Source organism: Dipodomys merriami, unplaced genomic scaffold (assembly GCF_024711535.1).
Source record: "Dipodomys merriami isolate MVZ:Mamm:240054 unplaced genomic scaffold, mDipMer1.0.p SCAF_24, whole genome shotgun sequence".
Lineage (NCBI taxonomy): Eukaryota > Metazoa > Chordata > Mammalia > Rodentia > Heteromyidae > Dipodomys > Dipodomys merriami.
The window spans coordinates 2,008,591-2,026,892 of NW_027203826.1; positions in this window are offsets into that span (position 1 = coordinate 2,008,591).

The following is an 18,302-nucleotide window of genomic DNA, read 5'->3' on the forward strand; positions in this document are numbered from 1 at the left end:
TGTGGCTGCCCAGTTTTCCCAGCACCAGCGGTTGAAGAGGCTGTGTTTCTTCCATTGTATGTCTTTGGCTCCTTTGTCGAATATCAGCTGGCTGTAGGCCTGTGGATTTATTTCTGGATCTTCTATTCTGTTCCATTGGTCTTCAGGTCTGTTTTTGTGCCAGTACCATGCTGTCTTTGTTATTATAGCTCTGTAGTATAGTTTGAAGTTTGGCATGGATAGCCCTCCCATATTGTCTTTATCCCCTAGAATTGTTTTGGCTATTCTAGGTCTTTTGTTGTTCCATATGAATTTTTGGACTGTTTTCTGTATTTCAGTGATGTACGTCATTGGGATTTTAATAGGAATTGCGTTGAATTTGTATATTAGTTTTGGAAGTATTACCATCTTTACTATATTAAGTCAGCCTATCCAGGAGCATGGGAGGTCTTTCCATTTCCTAGTGTCTTCTGCAATTTCTTTCTTTAACTTTTTATAGTTCTCATTAAATAGTTCTTTTACATCTTTGGTTAGGTTAATTCCTAAACATTTTATTTTTTGGGAGGTTATTGTGAATGGGGTTGCTCCCTTTATTTCCCTCTCTTCCTGTACATTATCAGTGTATAGGAAGGCAACTGATTTTTGTGGGTTTATTTTGTATCCTGCTATTTTGCCGAAGTGATTTATGATTTCTAAGAGTTTGGGGATGGAGTTTTTGGGATCATGGAGGTATAGTATCATGTCATCTGCAAAAAGGGATAGTTTAACTTCTTCTTTCCCTATGTGGATCCCTTTAATGTCTTTTTCTTGCCTTATTGCCCTGGCTAAGGGTTCTAGGACTATATTGAAGAGGAGTGGAGACAGTGGGCATCCTTGCCTTGTTCCTGATTTTAGAAGAATTGGTTGTAGCTTTTCCCCATTAAGTATAATATTGGCTATTGGTCTGTCATAAATGGCTTTTATTGTTTTTAGAAATGTTCCTTCTATTCCTATTTTCTCCAGAGCTTTTGGCATGAATGAATGTTGAATTTTGTCAAAGGCCTTTTCTGCATCTGTTGCGATAATCATGTGATTCTTGACCTTGGCTCTGTTGATATGTTGGATTACATTTATTGACTTAAGTATGTTAAACCATCCCTGTGTCTCTGGGATGAAGCCTACCTGGTCATAGTGAATTATTTTTTTTATGTGTTTCTGGATTCTGTTAGCTAGAATCTTGTTAAGGATCTTTGCATCTGTGTTCATCAAGGAGATTGGCCTGTAATTCTCCTTTTTGGTTGGCTCTTTGCCTGGTTTGGGGATGAGTGTGATATTGGCTTCGTAGAATGAGTTTGGGATAGCTCCCTCCTTCTCTGTTTCTCTGAAGAGCTTGAGGAGTATGGGTATTAGTTCTTGTTTAAAGGTCTTATAGAATTCTGCTGTGAATCCATCTGGTCCTGGGCTTTTTTTTTGTTGGAAGACTTTTGATAGCTTCCTGTATCTCATTATAGGATATTGGCTTATTTAATTGGTTAACTTCTTCTTTGCTCAGTTTGGGCAACTTTTATTTCTCTAAAAATGCATCCATTTCTGCCTGATTTTCTTCCTTTAGAGAGTATAGCTTTTGAAAGTAGTCTGTTAGAATTGTTTGGATATCTTGGGTACATGTTGTGATGTTTCCCGTGGCATCCCTAATCCTATTAATATGGGTTTCCTCTCTTCTTTTTTTAATTAACCTAGCCAATGGGCCATCAATTTTGTTTATTTTTTCAAAGAACCAGCTTTTTTTTGGTTTATTTTGGTTATGGTTTTCTGATTTTCTAATTGGTTAATCTCTGCTTTTAATTTGGTTATCTGGCTTCGTCTAGTAGCTTTAGGTCCCATTTTTTCTTGTTTTTCTAGCTGTTTTAATTGCAACATGAGATTATTTACTTGGTCTGTCTCCATTCTCTTGATGTGGGCACTGAGGGCAATAAATTTGCCCCTCAGGACTGCTTTTGCTGTGTCCCACAAGTTTCTTTGTGAGGTGTTTTCATTTTCATTGAGTTGTAGGAAATGCTTTATTTCTTCTCTGATCTCTTCTGTTATCCAGGCATTGTTAAGGAGTGTGCTGTTCAATTTCCATATATTAGAGAAATTTCTGTGGTATGCTTTGTTATTGAGAGCTAGCTTGATTCCACTGTGGTCAGATAGGATACAGGGTATTATGTCGATCCCTTTGTATTTGCTTAAGTTCCTTGCATGAACTATGATATGGTCTATTTTGGAGAAAGTTCCGTGAGCTGCTAAGAAGAATGTGTACTGTGTTGTTTTAGGGTGAAATACTCGGTAGATGTCAGTTAATTCCGCTTGGAGTATGGCCTCTCTTAATTCGGTAGCTTCTTTGTCAATCCTCTGGTTGGTAGACCTGTCCTTTGGTGAGAGTGGTGTGTTAAAGTCTCCTAGTATTATCGTATTGGGATCTATTTTATTCTGTAAGTTTGAGAGCATTTGTTTGACATATCTGGGTGCACCAATATTTGGGGCATATAAGTTGATGATGGTTATATCCTCCTCTTGGATTGTTCCCTTTATTAATATGTAGTGTCAGTCCTTGTCTTTCTGTACTGATTTTAATGAAAAGTTTATTTTGTCAGATATCAGGATAGCTACACCTGCTTTCTTACTGGGGGCGTTTGATTGGTAGATCCTTTTCCACCCCTTCACTCTGAGTTTGTTTGTATGTTTGGCTGAGAGGTGGGTCTCCTGAAGGCAACAGATGGATGGGTCTTGTTTTCTGATCCAGTCCTCAGTTCGTTTTCTTTTAATTGGCGAATTCAGCCCATTTATATTAAGAGAAAGTATAGAGAGATGCATTGTTGTCCCTGCCATTCCGTTTTCCTACGTTTTTCTTCTTTCCTTTCCTCCTGTGCTTGCTCAGTTAGACTTTCAGTAACGCCTGTTTGGGGCAGGCCCCAGTTCCTGTTTGCTTTCTTCAGGTTGTGTCCCCCCTCTTAGAATTCTTTGTAATGCTGGCTTAATGTTTATGTATTCATTTAGTTTTTCTTTGTTATTAAAAGTTTTCAGTTCTCCATCGAATGTGAATGCTAGCTTTGCCGGGTATATTAGTCTGGGTTGGCAGTTATTGGCTCTCAGGGCTTGTATGGTGCTTTCCCAGGCTTTTCTTGCATTCATTGTTTGTGTGGAGAGATCTGCAGTGATTCTTATTTTTTCCCGTTGTAGTATAGCTCCTTCTTCATTTTTGCTGCATGCAGGATTGTTTCCTTATTATTCAGATCTATCATTATAGATCTATCAGATCTATAATGTGTCTAGAAGTGTTTCTCCTGGGGTCTTGCTTGTTGGGTGTTCAATAAGCTTTTGTGATGTAATTAAGATGGTCGTTTTTGAGGTGGGGAAAATTTTCATTGATTATCTTGTTAAATAGGTGTTGCATTCCCTTGCTCTGGAATTCCTCACCTTCGTCCACTCCGATTATGCAAAGGTTAAATTTTTTAGCATTATCTGCTTGCTCTTGAATTTCCCTTTGGTTTAATTTGAGTGATTTTTCCATATCTGTCACTTTTTGGTCCAGTTGGTGTATTCTGTCTTCTGTATCTGACACTCTACCTTCCATTTCATTCACTCTGTTGACAGTGGCTTCTATTGTGGTTTGCATGGAGGAAATGGATCCCTTTATGGATTCAATGTTGGTTCTCAGAGTACTGATCTCACCTCTCAATGAGGTATGCATTACCTCTAATTTGGCGTTTATCTCACTTCTTACTGAGGTTTGTGCAGCTTCTATTTTTGCATGCATCTCTTATTTGATACCCTGTATCTCTTTTGATAGTTAATCCTTGTGCTCTTTCAATTTCTGATCAATTTCTCGCTTTATTTCTTGAGTCATTGCCTCCAGCAACCCTTGGATGTAGCTTTTGTCTTCCATTCCTGCTTTGCTCCCACTGGGGCTCTCCCCTGCGTGGCTGCTGGCTTTTGAGGTGAGCTTGCTGTCCTGGGTGGTGGTAAACGTTGTGATTTTTCTCTGTGATTTTCGCATGGAGGTTCAGGAGACTGCTCTTCAATTTTGTTTTGGTGTGTCTGTCTTTGCTTGGTTGCTGATTCTGTATTGGTAGAGAGAGTCTGTGCCTGATCTGGGTTCTGTTGGGAGCCTATTTCCAGCTGCTATTCTGACTTAGGATTCTCAGCTCTCTGCTGTAGATTGCTGGCAGTTCCCGCCTTTGGAAGGGTTGAGCAGCCTAGACTGCTTGTGTTTGCTCCTACAGGTGCTCTTGTGAAGAACAGATACTCTGGATGCACTCTCCCAAATACTGGAGTCTGCTATGGGCTCCTGATGTGTTTTTGTTTGTTTGTTTTGGGCTGGTTGTGGGCTTGAACTCTAGGTTTGGGTGCTGTCCCTCAGCTCTTCAGCTCAAGGCTGGCACCCTACCATTTGAGCCACAGCACCACTTCTGACCCTTTTTGCTTTTGTGATGCTGAGGAATCAGATCCAGGGCCTCATACATCCAAGACTATCACTCTATTGCTGAGCTGCCTTAACAGTCTGAGCTCCTGCTTACTATCAGGTGCTGGCGGCCTGTGTTGCCCAATTCCCAGTCTAGGGTATATGGGTGGAGTTTTGGTGGGGTTTGAGCTTCTCTTGTCCTGGGCCTCCAGGTCTTTTGTTGTCACACGCGTGCTTCCTGGGGAGTGTTGTTTCCTGGTTTTCTCCCCTCTGTTGAGGCGTATGCTCAGCTTTTTACTTCAGTTGGGAGGAGTTGGTCGTGTTGTTCAGGCGCCGGATCCCCGGGCCTGGTTCCGGCCCCAGCCTGGAGCGCGCTCGTTAGGCCTGTGCTGATGTGTATACTACCTAGGTTATGCAGCCTGGAGCGCATTCGTTAGGCCTGTGCTGATGTGTATACCACCTAGGTTATACAGCCTGGGGGACACAGTTCAAATTTCTTCTACTGTTGGTAGTCTTGACCTAGGGGCGCTGTTCCTGGCTTGGGCATTTAAGTTCCCTTCCAGGGGCGCTCTTGCTCTAGCCTGGCCAGCTGAGTGTGCTCCACGGGCTGGTGGAGCTCTCAAACAGTTCCCAGTTTTAGTGGGTCCTGTGGTCCGGGTGTTGGGGTAGGGAGTCTAGGTCAGGGTCTGGGGATTCCCTCCAGCTCTGGTCTCCCTTGAGGGATACACTTCCCCTGTGGGGTGCTCACCCTGGAGCTGGTTGTTTCTGTGTGGTGTAGGTTGTCAGTTGTTGTTGCAATCCGAGTTCAGTTGGGGTGGTTGCGGGCTGGGTTGGGCGGTGGTGGCTCTGTGTGATTCTTTTCTGTCTCTACCTCTGTCGAAGCTGTCGGGTCAAAAGTGTCCATGCTCAGGCAGCTTCTTTGCAGTGCCTCTGGGGCCCGGGCAGGGGCAGCTCCGCCGGGTCTTTGCGGTCGCGATCGGGCGGGTGGTCTGCCGACAGGTCCCTTTGTTGCGCTGCTGGTGCCGAGCGGCTTTGGCGGGATGGAGCCTCTCTGCTCCGGTGGAGAGTGAGGGAGGGGGTGGGACCCTCGTGGAGACTCCCGGCTGGTAGGTTTCTCTGTTCCTGGCGATCCGCTGTTCTGCAAACCGGCAGACCCGCCGGGCCAGCTGGCCGGTGGCTTGGCCCACTGCCGCGCGGACAGTAAAGGTTGGGGGAGGGGTCTTCGCTTTTCTCTGTTCTGAAATCCTTCTTTTCCTCTCTTTCTTTTTTTGTTATTCTCCGCCTCTGTTTTTTCTCTGAGTGTTCGTCTTTTTGTTGTTGTCGGTCTCTTGGGGAGATTAAGCGTTGGAACTTGAACTCTCTTTTTGGTTGGAGAGAGCTGTGGCATTTCCCTACTGCCCCGTCGCCATCTTGGTCTGATCTCCATGCTTAATTTTTTGAGGAACCTCCATACTGCTTCCCAGAGTGGTTGAACCAGTTTACATTCCCCCCAACAATGTAGTAGTGTTCTCTTTTAGACACATCCTTGCCAGCATATACTATTATTTGTTTTCTTGATAATGACCATTCTAACTGGGGTGAGGTGGAATCTCAATATGGTTTTGATTTACATTTCTTTTATGGCCATGATGTTGAACATTTCTTCATGTATCTATTGGCCATTCTTATTTCCTTTCCAGAGAAGTCTCTTTTAAATTCTTTTTTTTTAAATTTTATTTTATTTTATTTGAGAACATACTGTACAGAGGTGCTACAATTACATGGGCAGGATAATGCATACATTTCTTACCAAGCATTGTCTTTTAAATTCTTTAGGTCACTTATCATTAATAAGTTGGTGGTTATTTCTTCAGGGATTTATTATGGGGGGGGTTAATTTTTTGAGCTCTAGGTATATGTTTTATATGAGACCCTTGTCTGTCATATAGCTAGTGAAGATCTTCCCCAATCTGTGACAAGCTTTCTATTTAGCTCACTAGCTATGTCCTTTGCTGTGCAGAAGCTCTGAAACTTAATGCCATCCCATTTATCCAGACTTTCTTTGATTTGTTGTGTTTCTGGATCTTTATTTAGGACATTTTGACCTGTGCCAAGGAGCCTTAGTATATCCCCTATCCTTTTCTGTAATATTTTCAGGGTCTCTGCTTTGACCTTGAGGTCTTTGATCCATTTGGAGTTGATTGTGGTGCAAGGTGATATATAAGGATCTAACTTCAATCTTCCGCATGTGTATAGCCAATTCAGCCAGCACCATTTGTTGAAGAGGCTGTCTTTCTTCCATCTGATATTATTATTGTTAATGAAAAGGTGATGTACAGAAGTTTTACAGTTACATGTCAGGTTATGAGTACATTTCTTTTTGAACAGTTTTCTCTCAGTTTTTTCCTCCTGATCTCCTCCCCAATAAGCCATATAGTTCATTGAATGTTTGTCTAATTATACCCTTCCCCTACATACAGCACGTGAATAAAAATTGCATTCTTGGAAAATAAATGAAACTGAGCTTAGATATGTTCATAAGGACACAAGCTAGATGTAAAGGCAAAGAATAAACTTTATATTTTTTTCTAAAGGAGAGTCATGTTATATTTGGTTCATTTTTCCAAGTCTTTTCTCATAGTTCACTGGTTATATTGAGTGCAAAAATGAAAAGTAACTATCAACTCAAGTTAAGGATGTTTCTAGATTTAATATCATCTCTAAAAGGATATCAGAATCATCTAGGATTTTTAAAACAGAGCTATTGATTTTGTGCCTTACTCCTGATCTATTAGGTTAGAATCACCTGAGTTGTCTTCTAGGTATTTTTTTTTTCATTCAACTCTCAACACACAGGGAGAGAGAATATTTGAATAGAATTGTCTTTATTTGTGTTCCCCAACACAGCATAGAAATCTAAAGACAAGAAATAGAAATCTGAAGACAAGTAGGTTTTTGGAGAGAGGTGATCCTAGGGGAAGTGAAAGAGAAAGAAAGGAAAATGATAGAGATTTCACGGTCGAGGTTGTTATCATTTCCTGCTAGTAAACATCAATCCTGGTGGCAGTTCTGGGAGATGGTGTAAGAATGCCTCTATCATATTGACCTTAAAGTGAGGAATCTGCAATATTTCTCCTGCCATTCCCTACCTATCCATGGCTGATGGGGCTGCTTCTGAAGACAAAAGCTCTGTAGAATTTCCTGTTTGTTCTCAGTGCTGGACTCAACAAGTCCTCAGGCAGGGAGCTGTGGATGTTCACAGTGAAAGCACTGGCTTGTACAGGTAAAGGTTAAGTGTGTATCGATAAGACACAGATGGCATTTGCTGAATAAATTAATGTCATTAAAGGAAAAGTCAAGACAAGACTAAACATACAGACAAATCAAGAACACAGCAGACAATACCAAGTTGTGTTATGAACACAGCAGACCATACCAAGTTGTGTTATAAATCCCAAAGTCTTCCTTCCTTCCATTCCATTCTTGTCATGGCTAAAGGGTGGGCAGACTGTAATTCCCATTCTGACTGGCTTTAGGTTCCCCACGTGACTTGTGTGGTCTTAGGGAAAGTTAAAGGACATCCTAGAGTAAAATTGTCAGGGACTTACATGGTTTGGCTTGACCTTCTGTGCTTTGCATGATCTATAATTTTAACTTGAGCTCTATATTGAATTTGAAGCCCATAAAAAGACACAGATATACATGCAAATTATGCAAAATATAGTCAGTGCAGGCTTGAAAATACAGGCAAAAATTTGGAAAGAACATAATGGAAGGTTAGGTAAATTATGGCATATTCCTCCAGTGCAATTTTCAATAGCATGTCTGTGTGAATGGTGTGTGAGTGTGAATGACATGTAAGCTAACAAATGCAAATTGTAGGACTCTGTGTAGACTTATGTTTTTGTAATGGCAAAAAAAAAAAAAAAAAAAAAAGACCAGGTGCAGGAGGCTCACACCTGTAATCTTAGCTACTCAGGAGGCTGAGATCTGAGGATCACGGTTCAAAGCCAGCCCGGGCAGGAAAGCCCATGAGACTCTTATCTCCAATTAACCACCAGAAAACTGGAAGTGGGACTGTGGTTCAAAGTGGTAGAGTGCTATTCTTGAGCAGAAAAGCACAGGAACAGTGCCCAGACCTTGAGTTCGAACTCCAAGACTGATTAAAAAAATTTTTTTAATGAATGGAAAATGTATCTCTGGCTATCATAGTTGAGCAATTAGAGAAAGAAAACCTCTGATTGCAGTTTTAAAATATCATACTGTGCATGTTTGCATGTATAAATTGAAACATTTAATAGTACAAGGTACAAAGAGAAAATAAAGCCTGTCTCTTCATATCATTTCCTATCCCATTGATAACCGTGTTCTGTATTACCAAAGTTCTTTTAATGCATATGTTCAAGTTATATAGCATTAGACACTTTATTGCATCTTGTTATTGTAACTCTTGAGAATAGAATTACTTTTCTTTTTCTCACTGAGACTAGGGTCTGGCACTGTCCCTGAGCTTTTGTGTTTAAGGCTGGTATTTTACCACTTGAGCCACAGCTCCATTCCTACCTCGTTGTGTCTCATTGGAGATTAAAAATCCCACAGACTTTCCTTCCTGGGCTTGCTTTGAACTGCAGTCCTCAGATCTTAGGCTCCTGAGTAACTAGAATTACAAGCCTGAGCCACCAGTGCTACACAGAATAGCTACTTTTTTATTCCTGCAGAGGCTTACTTAGCCCATTATATGAACTTACCTTATTTACTAAACTTGTGTCCTACAAAGGAATTCTGCATATTATCAGAATTTTGCTCTTACAAAATGATGTAACAAAAACATTCTTATATAAACAACTGTATCAACTGGGTAAATTTCTGGCAGAGGGAATACCAGAAAAGATGTGATTTTTGATCATGACAGTTGTTGTCAAGGTCTCCAGAAAGAATGCACCAACACACATTTCCACCTACAACATTTTCCCCTCAGGCTTGCAGCACTAAGTGTCATCATGCATCTGTATTCGCCTATCAGAGAGACAAGGAGAAACTTAAGTTTTTATTCATTGCTATCTCGATTATTTGCACTTATTTAATTAGAAGTGTGGTTGTGCATCTGGTCATTTTTTATTGGGTGTTGTTCTGCTGACCATTTTCTCTCTGGGTTGGTCATGGTTTTTTAATTTAAAAAGCTCTTTGATAATGAAAGAAGTTTAATGTTTTAGCATTCTGTTTTGTCATTAGTTGTATTTGATTTTGAGTATGCAGCTTTTTAAAATGTGCATGTGAACAAATAATGTTAAATTTGTTTTTGTGGGTTCTGGATTTTCTTCTTATTCAAAATAGCTTTTCTCAGCACAGATTATAAGTTCTCCCAGAGATTTTTTATGCTTGTATTATCGATCCAGCCAGCCATAGGTTTTATGAAAAGAGGAATGTTTACTTTTAATTTTGTAGGGTTTTTTATTGAGTTCTCTAAAATTAGCATGGTTGCCTTCAGTAGTTCCCTGGTAAATAAAGAAGATGATAATGCATAATATCCTCAGGACAAATCTTGGAGACAGAAATGACTGGTAGAGCTATTGTAATAGTTATGATCACACATGCTTGTCCAGTACACGGACTACTTATTTGTCAGGCTCCATGCTAGATTCTGGGATATCATAAAAACCTGGATTGGAGAACTGACAATAGTGATAGAAAGGTAGAGAAGAAATGTTTTAGCCCAGGGAGCAATCACCATGGCAACAGTAGCCTGAATCATCACTATGGAAACACTGTCTGAAATTATGATTAGAGGGATAGTATAAGAGTGTTGGTGAGGAATTTGAAGAGGTAAACTGGTATGTTATGAATGTTCCAAAATTACACTTTTATTTGCCAAACTGAAATTATTGCCTTCATTATCCCCAGTGTTCTCTTGAGGGAAATTAGAGATATAATTCAGGAAAACACAAATTAACAACACATGAATGAACTTTACATGGTCCTTACTACTTGTGACTGCACTCACCAGGTAAGAGCTTCTACTCAAAAAGTTACTGTCCAATGTAACACACACTCCATATACAGTGTCTTATGTTCTAAAACATCAACTTGTGTTGATGGGTTGTTGGAGAGGATTTCTCCTTGCAGATTTCTGTCCAACATTTAAAGCCACAGAGCACCTTAGTATGTTTGACTATGGGTCTTGATGCCAATGGGAAATTTAATCAGGATTGAGTAAATTGGTTATTTGAGCTATTTGGTTATTTGAACTATTTGCTTATTTCATTAGGTGGCAGATTTCACTCACTCATGAGTACAAGTGAGGTTACACTTCTCAGTAGGTCCAATATTACCTCTTCATCCAGGCTTACTTTCATGAGCCTTGGGATCTTGGGCAGTTTTAAGGCAGAAGCAGTTCCCACAGGCTCTAAGTCAGTCTGGAATAGCACTATACTTCTGCCTCATCTGGTAGACTGCTAACAAGGAGCATTACCCTTGTTTAGCCTGATGTGATGTCTGGACACTGTAGGTGGAGGTGGAGCAGTGGCAAAGCAAGGAATAGCTGCCTCACTCTATCTTGAGGCTCTGTCCTGATTTCTACAGTGTAGCTCAGACCAGGTTGTGACTTTGGGTGAGTATTAGAGCTAAGGGATAACCAGAGGGAAACATATGCCTGATACCAGATTAGACAACTTTTGGGACCACATCCCAGCCTCAACATCCTCCATGTGACAGAGGCTAGCTTTCCTCCATCCTGGAATGCCTTCACAAGTCTGGATTTCTTTTAGACAATGAGCCTTTAAAAATTGATGTCTGCTTTCATACATTGAAAATATCTTTTAACTTATCTCCTTGGGTTAGGTGCATTCAACATCACCAGGAATGTTTGGGGTTTCCCATTAATAAGTGTTCTCTGTATTCTGCAGAGAGAGTTACTTATTAATGCTAGGAGGAAAATGTTATGAAAAATGTTTGCTTACTGGGATCTGTAGAAGCTTTGAAAATTATTGATGCTTGGGTTCCATGCCCCCCGCCCCGCTCGCAGCCCGAGATATTCTGGTTTTATCAGCCTGGGATATAATCTCAGAGAAAGTAAAAAACAAACAAACAAAAAACTCAAGTGATTCTAACACCAGAGTTAATTGAGAACCACAGTTCTTCTCCAAGTAAGAAAAGTAAATAGGAATAATTCTGTTAGAGCAAGAAAACTCCAGTTGTCTCCTTTTGGAGGTTCTAGAATTGGGGGCTGCATACCTTCATGCTTTCTATAGCGCCCTCCGATTCTCTAAAGCAATGAGATGGACTTGATTCCATTGATCTAGCCTACCTGCCTCCTAGTACCTACGGAACAATATGGAAACTGGAATAGACTAGATAGCAGAGCAATTCGTGGTGACGTATTAAGTACTTGGCTCGCAGTTATCTGATCAGAAGCTGGCTCTGCTGGGCACTGAACACATGCAGGGCTTTCTCTCCACTGACATACAGCAGAAAAGCTGGAGGCTCCTGCTAATGACGGTTTACAAAAACCTGCCAGCAATACAATACTTATTGTGGGGTTTGCAGCTGTGGAGAACTCCCATCTTTAGACCGACAGATGTGTGTGTCCAAATGCCTGGACCTCTCAAGGTCTCCCTTGTACAATGGTTCTACAGGTGTGGCTGGGATTCCCAGTATCCTGGAGGAAAGGCTAGAGCGCATCGCCCCCTAGTGGCTTCAGGACAGACAGCGGCCCGCAAAGGTGTATCCAGGACTAATGTAACTTCTAGGACGGGTGTGGGTAGTTTGTAGGAAAGGCAGGACTGCTCAGACATTTCACTCTGGGACGGATCCTTTCTGAATCTTCGCCTTGCACTTCAGAAAATAGCTCCTCTGATGCTAGGTGCAGCAACGGTCTGAGCCAGGGAAAGATTCTTCCATCCAGAGCCAATTATGCCCTCCTTCCACAGTTGCAGGGACCCAACCTCTACCTGAATGGAGGAAGGACCCAAAATCCTTCCAGAGGGACAAGGAACAGTCCCCGCGCCACTTAATTGGGTGAGTTCTTGACCTCTGAGCCCAGGGCGCATCAAGGCAGGTAGGTGTCTGGGTCATAGCCTGCAATAGTCAGCCTAGACCAAGGGAATAGGACAGAAGTCTCAGTTGGGTTTGGTGTGACTCATGATAGCAGTAATTGTTCAAGTGGTCTGAAGGAGACTTGGCTTTTGAACCGGGTTTACAGTACAAACACAAGGATTTAATCTGTTTCTTCAAAGCACAAACATATGTATATACATACCTACATACATACAAATAGATATCATACATATGAAAACTAAGACTCATAATTAGAAAACTCTTGATCTTGCCTTCTCTTAACTACATAACTTCCCAAGTTTTTCTTGGGAAAATTTTGCAGCAAATTAGGGTTGGGAAGGGAGAGTGGTTCTGTTATATTAGAAAAATGCAGTAAGTGCCTGTGTTCACTGGCTTTGAACCTAGATCCTCAGGTCTCAGCTTTCTGAGTAGATAGGATTACAGGAGTGACCCACGGATTCGTTGTGTTGACTCTGAGTTCATGTTTGGCCAAGGGCTTTCTTTCATGCACTTTTATTGTTTACAGTAATTTAACTCTTACAACAACGCTCAAGAGAGTAGTATTACTACTTCCATCTTGCAGATGAGGAAACAGATAGTATGAATAATTTTCCCAGAGTCATACAATTAAAATAGGAAAAGACAGGAACAAAAGCTCAGGCAGAATGGAACTTTTCCCTGGCTCACCAGGCTCTTCTTCTCTTGCATGGAAGGCAATAAGGAAACAAAGTAGACAACACAACAGAAAAAGTAACAACAGCAATAGAAAGAGGTCTTTATAGGAAAGACACAAGTGTCAAAAGAAATTGGGGATAAAGCTAAGCAAAGATGCTAGACTGGCCTTCTTACTTTGGAGAAGTCCTAGTTCCCAAGGATAGAGAAGGTTCAGCAGGTGGGTGGCAATACAATGATCTTGTTTTGGTCCCATTCCAGGTGTAACTCCTCAGACATGAATTACCTCCTGGATTTCAACCAATGTACCCTAACCAAATCTCCTAAAATTCCCTCACAAACTTCTGCCCCTGAGGACAGTTTTTTCTTTCTGGGCCAGCACTTGTGGTTTTCCCTCCTTCCAGAAGGTGATGCTCAATGTACCTCCAATATCATCTTCCTACATCACTAGCAGCTCTGGTGACAGTGGGTCAGTGGGGGACCTCTACCTGCCCAAGCATTGGACTATAGGCATACAAAAAGTGTAGTTTTTTGTCCATTGTGAGGCCTGAACTCTGGGCCTGGGTGCTGTCCCTCAGCTCTTCAGCTGAAGGCTAGCACTCTACCAGTTGAGCCACAGCACCATTTCTGGCTTTTTCTGAGTATGTGGTGCTGAGGAATCAAACCCAGGGCCTCATGCATGCAAGGCAAGCACTCTACCACTGAACCATGTTCCCAGCCCACAAAAAGTGTTTTTAGTGCCTTAGAGAAAGTGTCAATCACATACTGAGCAGCAGTCAGCAGGAGATTCTTTTCCAATGTGTGCAGTTTAATTACATTTGTAAAGATCTTATTTATTTATTTAGGTCTCATAAATCTCTGTTCTACCCAGGGGCCACTTTTGCCTTTAAGAGGAACTTTTTAAGCCATTTGCTCAGATCTGCTTCAGGGCTGTTGGCTGTCAGGCTCCCAGAGTGAGAAGAGGAGCAGAACGACTCCCTTCAGGGAATAGAAATGTTCTGGGAAGACCTAATGGGCTATGTTCATAATTGGTGTGTGAGTCAGCTTTCTTGTACTGTAACAAATACCTGAGGTAAATAAACATAAAAAGGAGGAAGAGTTTGTTGTAGTTCACAATTTTGGAGGTTGCAGTCCATGGCCAATCGGCCCACTGCTTTGGGGTCTGTTGGGAGTCCCTGGCATTGTGTTGGGTAGTATACCGTGGCATAAAGCCGCTTGCCTCTTGGCTGGGGTGAGAAAGAGAAGGAAGAAACAGGGATGGTGCCCCCATATTCCCAAGGGCATTTCCTATGGCCTAAATGCTTCCCACAAGGCCCCACCCTCAAGAGCATCTACTACCTCCTGAGAGAACCACACTAAGGATCTGCCACACATCAGCCATTGGGGGACCCTTACCCCAAACCATAACAGATGGCTACTTTGTGTCATCAGAAGCTATTAGTGATCCTGATCTGCCCTTCAGTGAGTTGAAACTGTACTGCACTTCTACACTTAGCTGATTGTCCTCTCTCTTAGTCTTCTAGTATCACAGTGCTTATGCTTTGTCTTGGCAACACTCTAGCTGGAGAAGGAACCTCTACAGAGTAATTTTTAAAGAAAAAGAAAACTAACCTAAGCCATTTATTTAATGTTTGAGGATCATACAGTTGATGATTTCTCTGTCTCTGTGCCTCTGCTTTTTATTCCTTAAAGTTTGTTCCTCCAAGATTCGCTAACTTTAGAAAAGATGCTCTGATCAAGCAATTACAACTACAACAGTATCCAAACACATTGGAGATGCAGTGCTGACTTGCCAGTATTTGAGGGTTGTGTGGGTAACTTTCATCTGCTAGACTTTCCAGATTCCTCCTATTTCTCATGGTCTTAGAATTTCAGTCCCCAAGAATCCCTGAGAAAGGGCAGCAGCAACTGCAGTTAGCTCTGTGCAGTGCTATCATGGTTCAGTGTTTATGTCCTTCAGGTTTATTTACTGAAGCTCCAACTCTACACATGGCTGGCTTTGGAGATTCTGAGCTTCTGAGGAGGTATCTAAGGTTAAATTAGATCATTGAGTGGGGCCCTGATGGGCTAGGGTAAGTATTTTGTAAGCATTTTATAAGAAGATTCCCTACTCTCTCTCCTCCCTGTAACCATCACTGAGAAGGGGCCATGTCAGAATACAGTGAAAAAGTGAATGAGCTGGGAGAAAGCCCTCACCAGAGACCAATTTGATCATGAAGTTCTAGCTGCCCAATCTAGAAGATAATAAATTTCTATTGTTTAAGCCACCCCGTCAGTGGTGCTTTGTTATAGAAACCTGAACAGACTTGTCAAGTACCTGTAAAATACTATGGGGGCCATGCACAGGTGACTCACGCCTATAATCCTAGCTACTCAGAAGGCTGAGATCTGAGGATCATGCTCAAAGCCAGTTCAGGCACAAAAGGATGTAAGACACTTATCTCCAATAAACTACTCAGAAAAATCTGGAAGTGGTGCTGTGGCCCAAGTGGTAGAAAGCTAGCTTTAAGCACAAAGAGGCCCAGGGACAGTGCCCAGGCCCTGGGTTCAAGCCCTAGGACTGGACATATATACATATATATATATATGTATATATATGTATATATGTATATATATATATATATATGGTTTCAACAAAATCTGTGTAATTCTATGCTGTGTATGCTTAAGAGCATTATTCAAATTTATTATCAGACTGTCAATGAGGCCTGTGCCCCCCACCCCAACACACAAAAAAGAACCTCTTTATCTCCTTCTGGAAGTCATAAGTATATACCTTATGGTATCGGGATGAGGTGATTGTCAACATATTACCAGGATCTAAGATAGTCCAAATGTATAACCTTTAATGATATTTAAAAATCTATAGGCTGATACAGATATAGGAAGGAAAAAACATTGTATAAGATTTTCTAAAATATTTAACTCTAGCAGATCTTTATGCTGTGTGTGAGCCACGGCAGACCAGAACCTCACCAGATGTAAAGGTATAACATGCCTAGTTAGCATGTGCAGAGAACATATGGATCAGTGCAGTGTGCGTGCACTACAGATGACAGTGAGCCCATACAGTGGGAAGTTCAAAAGAAAATTACAACATTGCTACTAATGCTTTAAAGTGGAGCTGCCAGAGTCCCTCCAATAACCCAGAGATGCTGATGTGGGAACTGGAACCACTGCTGAGTCAAAACTCATTCACTGGAGTAAGAGAGTTAATCTGTAGAGCATCAGCTAACGAGGTATGAGGCCCAGGCCTCAAACCACAGTACTTCCAAAGGGAGGGGAGAAGGCAAGGAAGTTTTGTCTTGACGTTAGGTCCTAGCCACTGTAAAGGAGTCACTGATTTATAAATACCCCAAAAGATTTCTTTGATAGGAAGAAAAATCACTTGCAGATATCATCTTGTATTCTTAAAACAACAACCAAAAAGAATTAAAAATAGTTTTTAATAAAATGCAGGGTTGAGAAGCAAGGGCCCAGTTTTAGGAATACGTAAAAATGACTATGAAAAGAAACTTTTGTTTAAAAACAAACTAGAGAAAACTACCCTTGCATTTTATAAAACATTTTACATATGTCCTCTAAAGGAGTTTAGCTGCTGTCTATATGTGGTACATGCTGTCCAAGTATTGGTTAAACTAAAAGGTGATTGAGAATTACTACCAAGTTACAAGTGGTTTTGGTTTTATTAAATCAGATGTTTGTTTGTATATATATGTCATATAATATGGTAGTTTAAATGGGCTTTTAACTGAATACATTGAAATCAATACTGATGGTTATATAAAGTGCCAAGAGAGAAAGAATTCTTGAGATGGACATATAGACACATAATACATGTCATGTACTGTGGCTGTTTGTCAAACATGGATTCAAATCAAAATCTTTAGGGCATATCTCTCTTGGCAGGTAGGCGTGGACAGGGGGGAGAAGCAAGGACTGTCCTGGTCCTGCAGAATTAACCTGCTAGTGTTCATATAGATGGTGGAACCTGACTGAGGCTGTGAGCCCAGAAATCAGCAGAAAAGAGATAGGTACAAAGGACATGGGTCACATGGGTTGTTGCAGAATACCATGGAGAGTACAGATGGCTATGGAATTGTGGAGGGAGGGTTGGAGTGTATGAGAGATGGACAGGTAAGGGGCTCAGCCTGTAAGAAAATTTGAATGCCAAGGTCTGGAGTTCAGTAGCTAGCCAGAAGCCATGAAAAGGCACAATGGATAGTGGCTGGATTTGTTTTTAATTTAAAAATGAACAAGTATAGGTCAATGTTTTGCTCTGGAGTTTTGAGACTCAGAAGACTTTGCTTGTTCACCTTTGCCTAGCCAGCACCCACAGCTCTCAGGTGCCAGGCACCTAACAGCATGCCACTGAGTTCAGGTCACCTGGAAAGTGACAGGACTGGGACAAAGTTGCAGGCAGGAGCAGGCTGGTATGTGCGCACTGGAGTGGCAGGATGGAGCTGGAAGAATTTGTAAGCTTAAGGACCTTATTCTCTGTGGAGGATTTGTGAGATGATTTGTTTTGTAGATAGTGGGCAGGATTATTTTAAGTCTTTGGTAGGCATTTGACAGTGCATACCAAGCTTTCCTATTTCACCCCAAAACTACTTCTGGTGCCTATCTTAAAGTGATAATCCTAAAGAAATGTTTTGTGTATAAACATCATTCACAGTATTTTTAATTTTTATTGTAAAGGTGATATATAGAGGGGTTACAGTTACATAAATCAGTTGAGTACATTTCTTTTTGAACAGTGTCACCCCTCCTTCATTTTCTCCCAGTTTTTTCCCTCCTGACCCTCCTTGCCTCAAAATAGTATAGTTCGTTTCTAACATAGTGTCTAGTGAGTATCACTGCTCAATTAGTTCAATATTGTTTTTAATAGAGAAAAATGGAAACAGTCTAATAACCAGCAAACACCTGATATATTGGTATATATTTGTGAAGTTTTGATTTCACTGTTATCACTATTATAAAAGATATGGATAGGCCCTTGCCTAGTATAAGTGAGGCCTTGAATTTCGTCTCCAGCATTATAATACCTGTAATCCTGGCACTGGTGGCTCACACCTGGAATCCTAGCTACTCAGGAGGCTGAGATCTGAGGATAGCGGTTCAAAGCCAGCCCAGATGGGAAAGTCCAGGAGACTCATATCTCCAATTAACCTCCAGAAAACCGGAAGTAGAGCTGTGG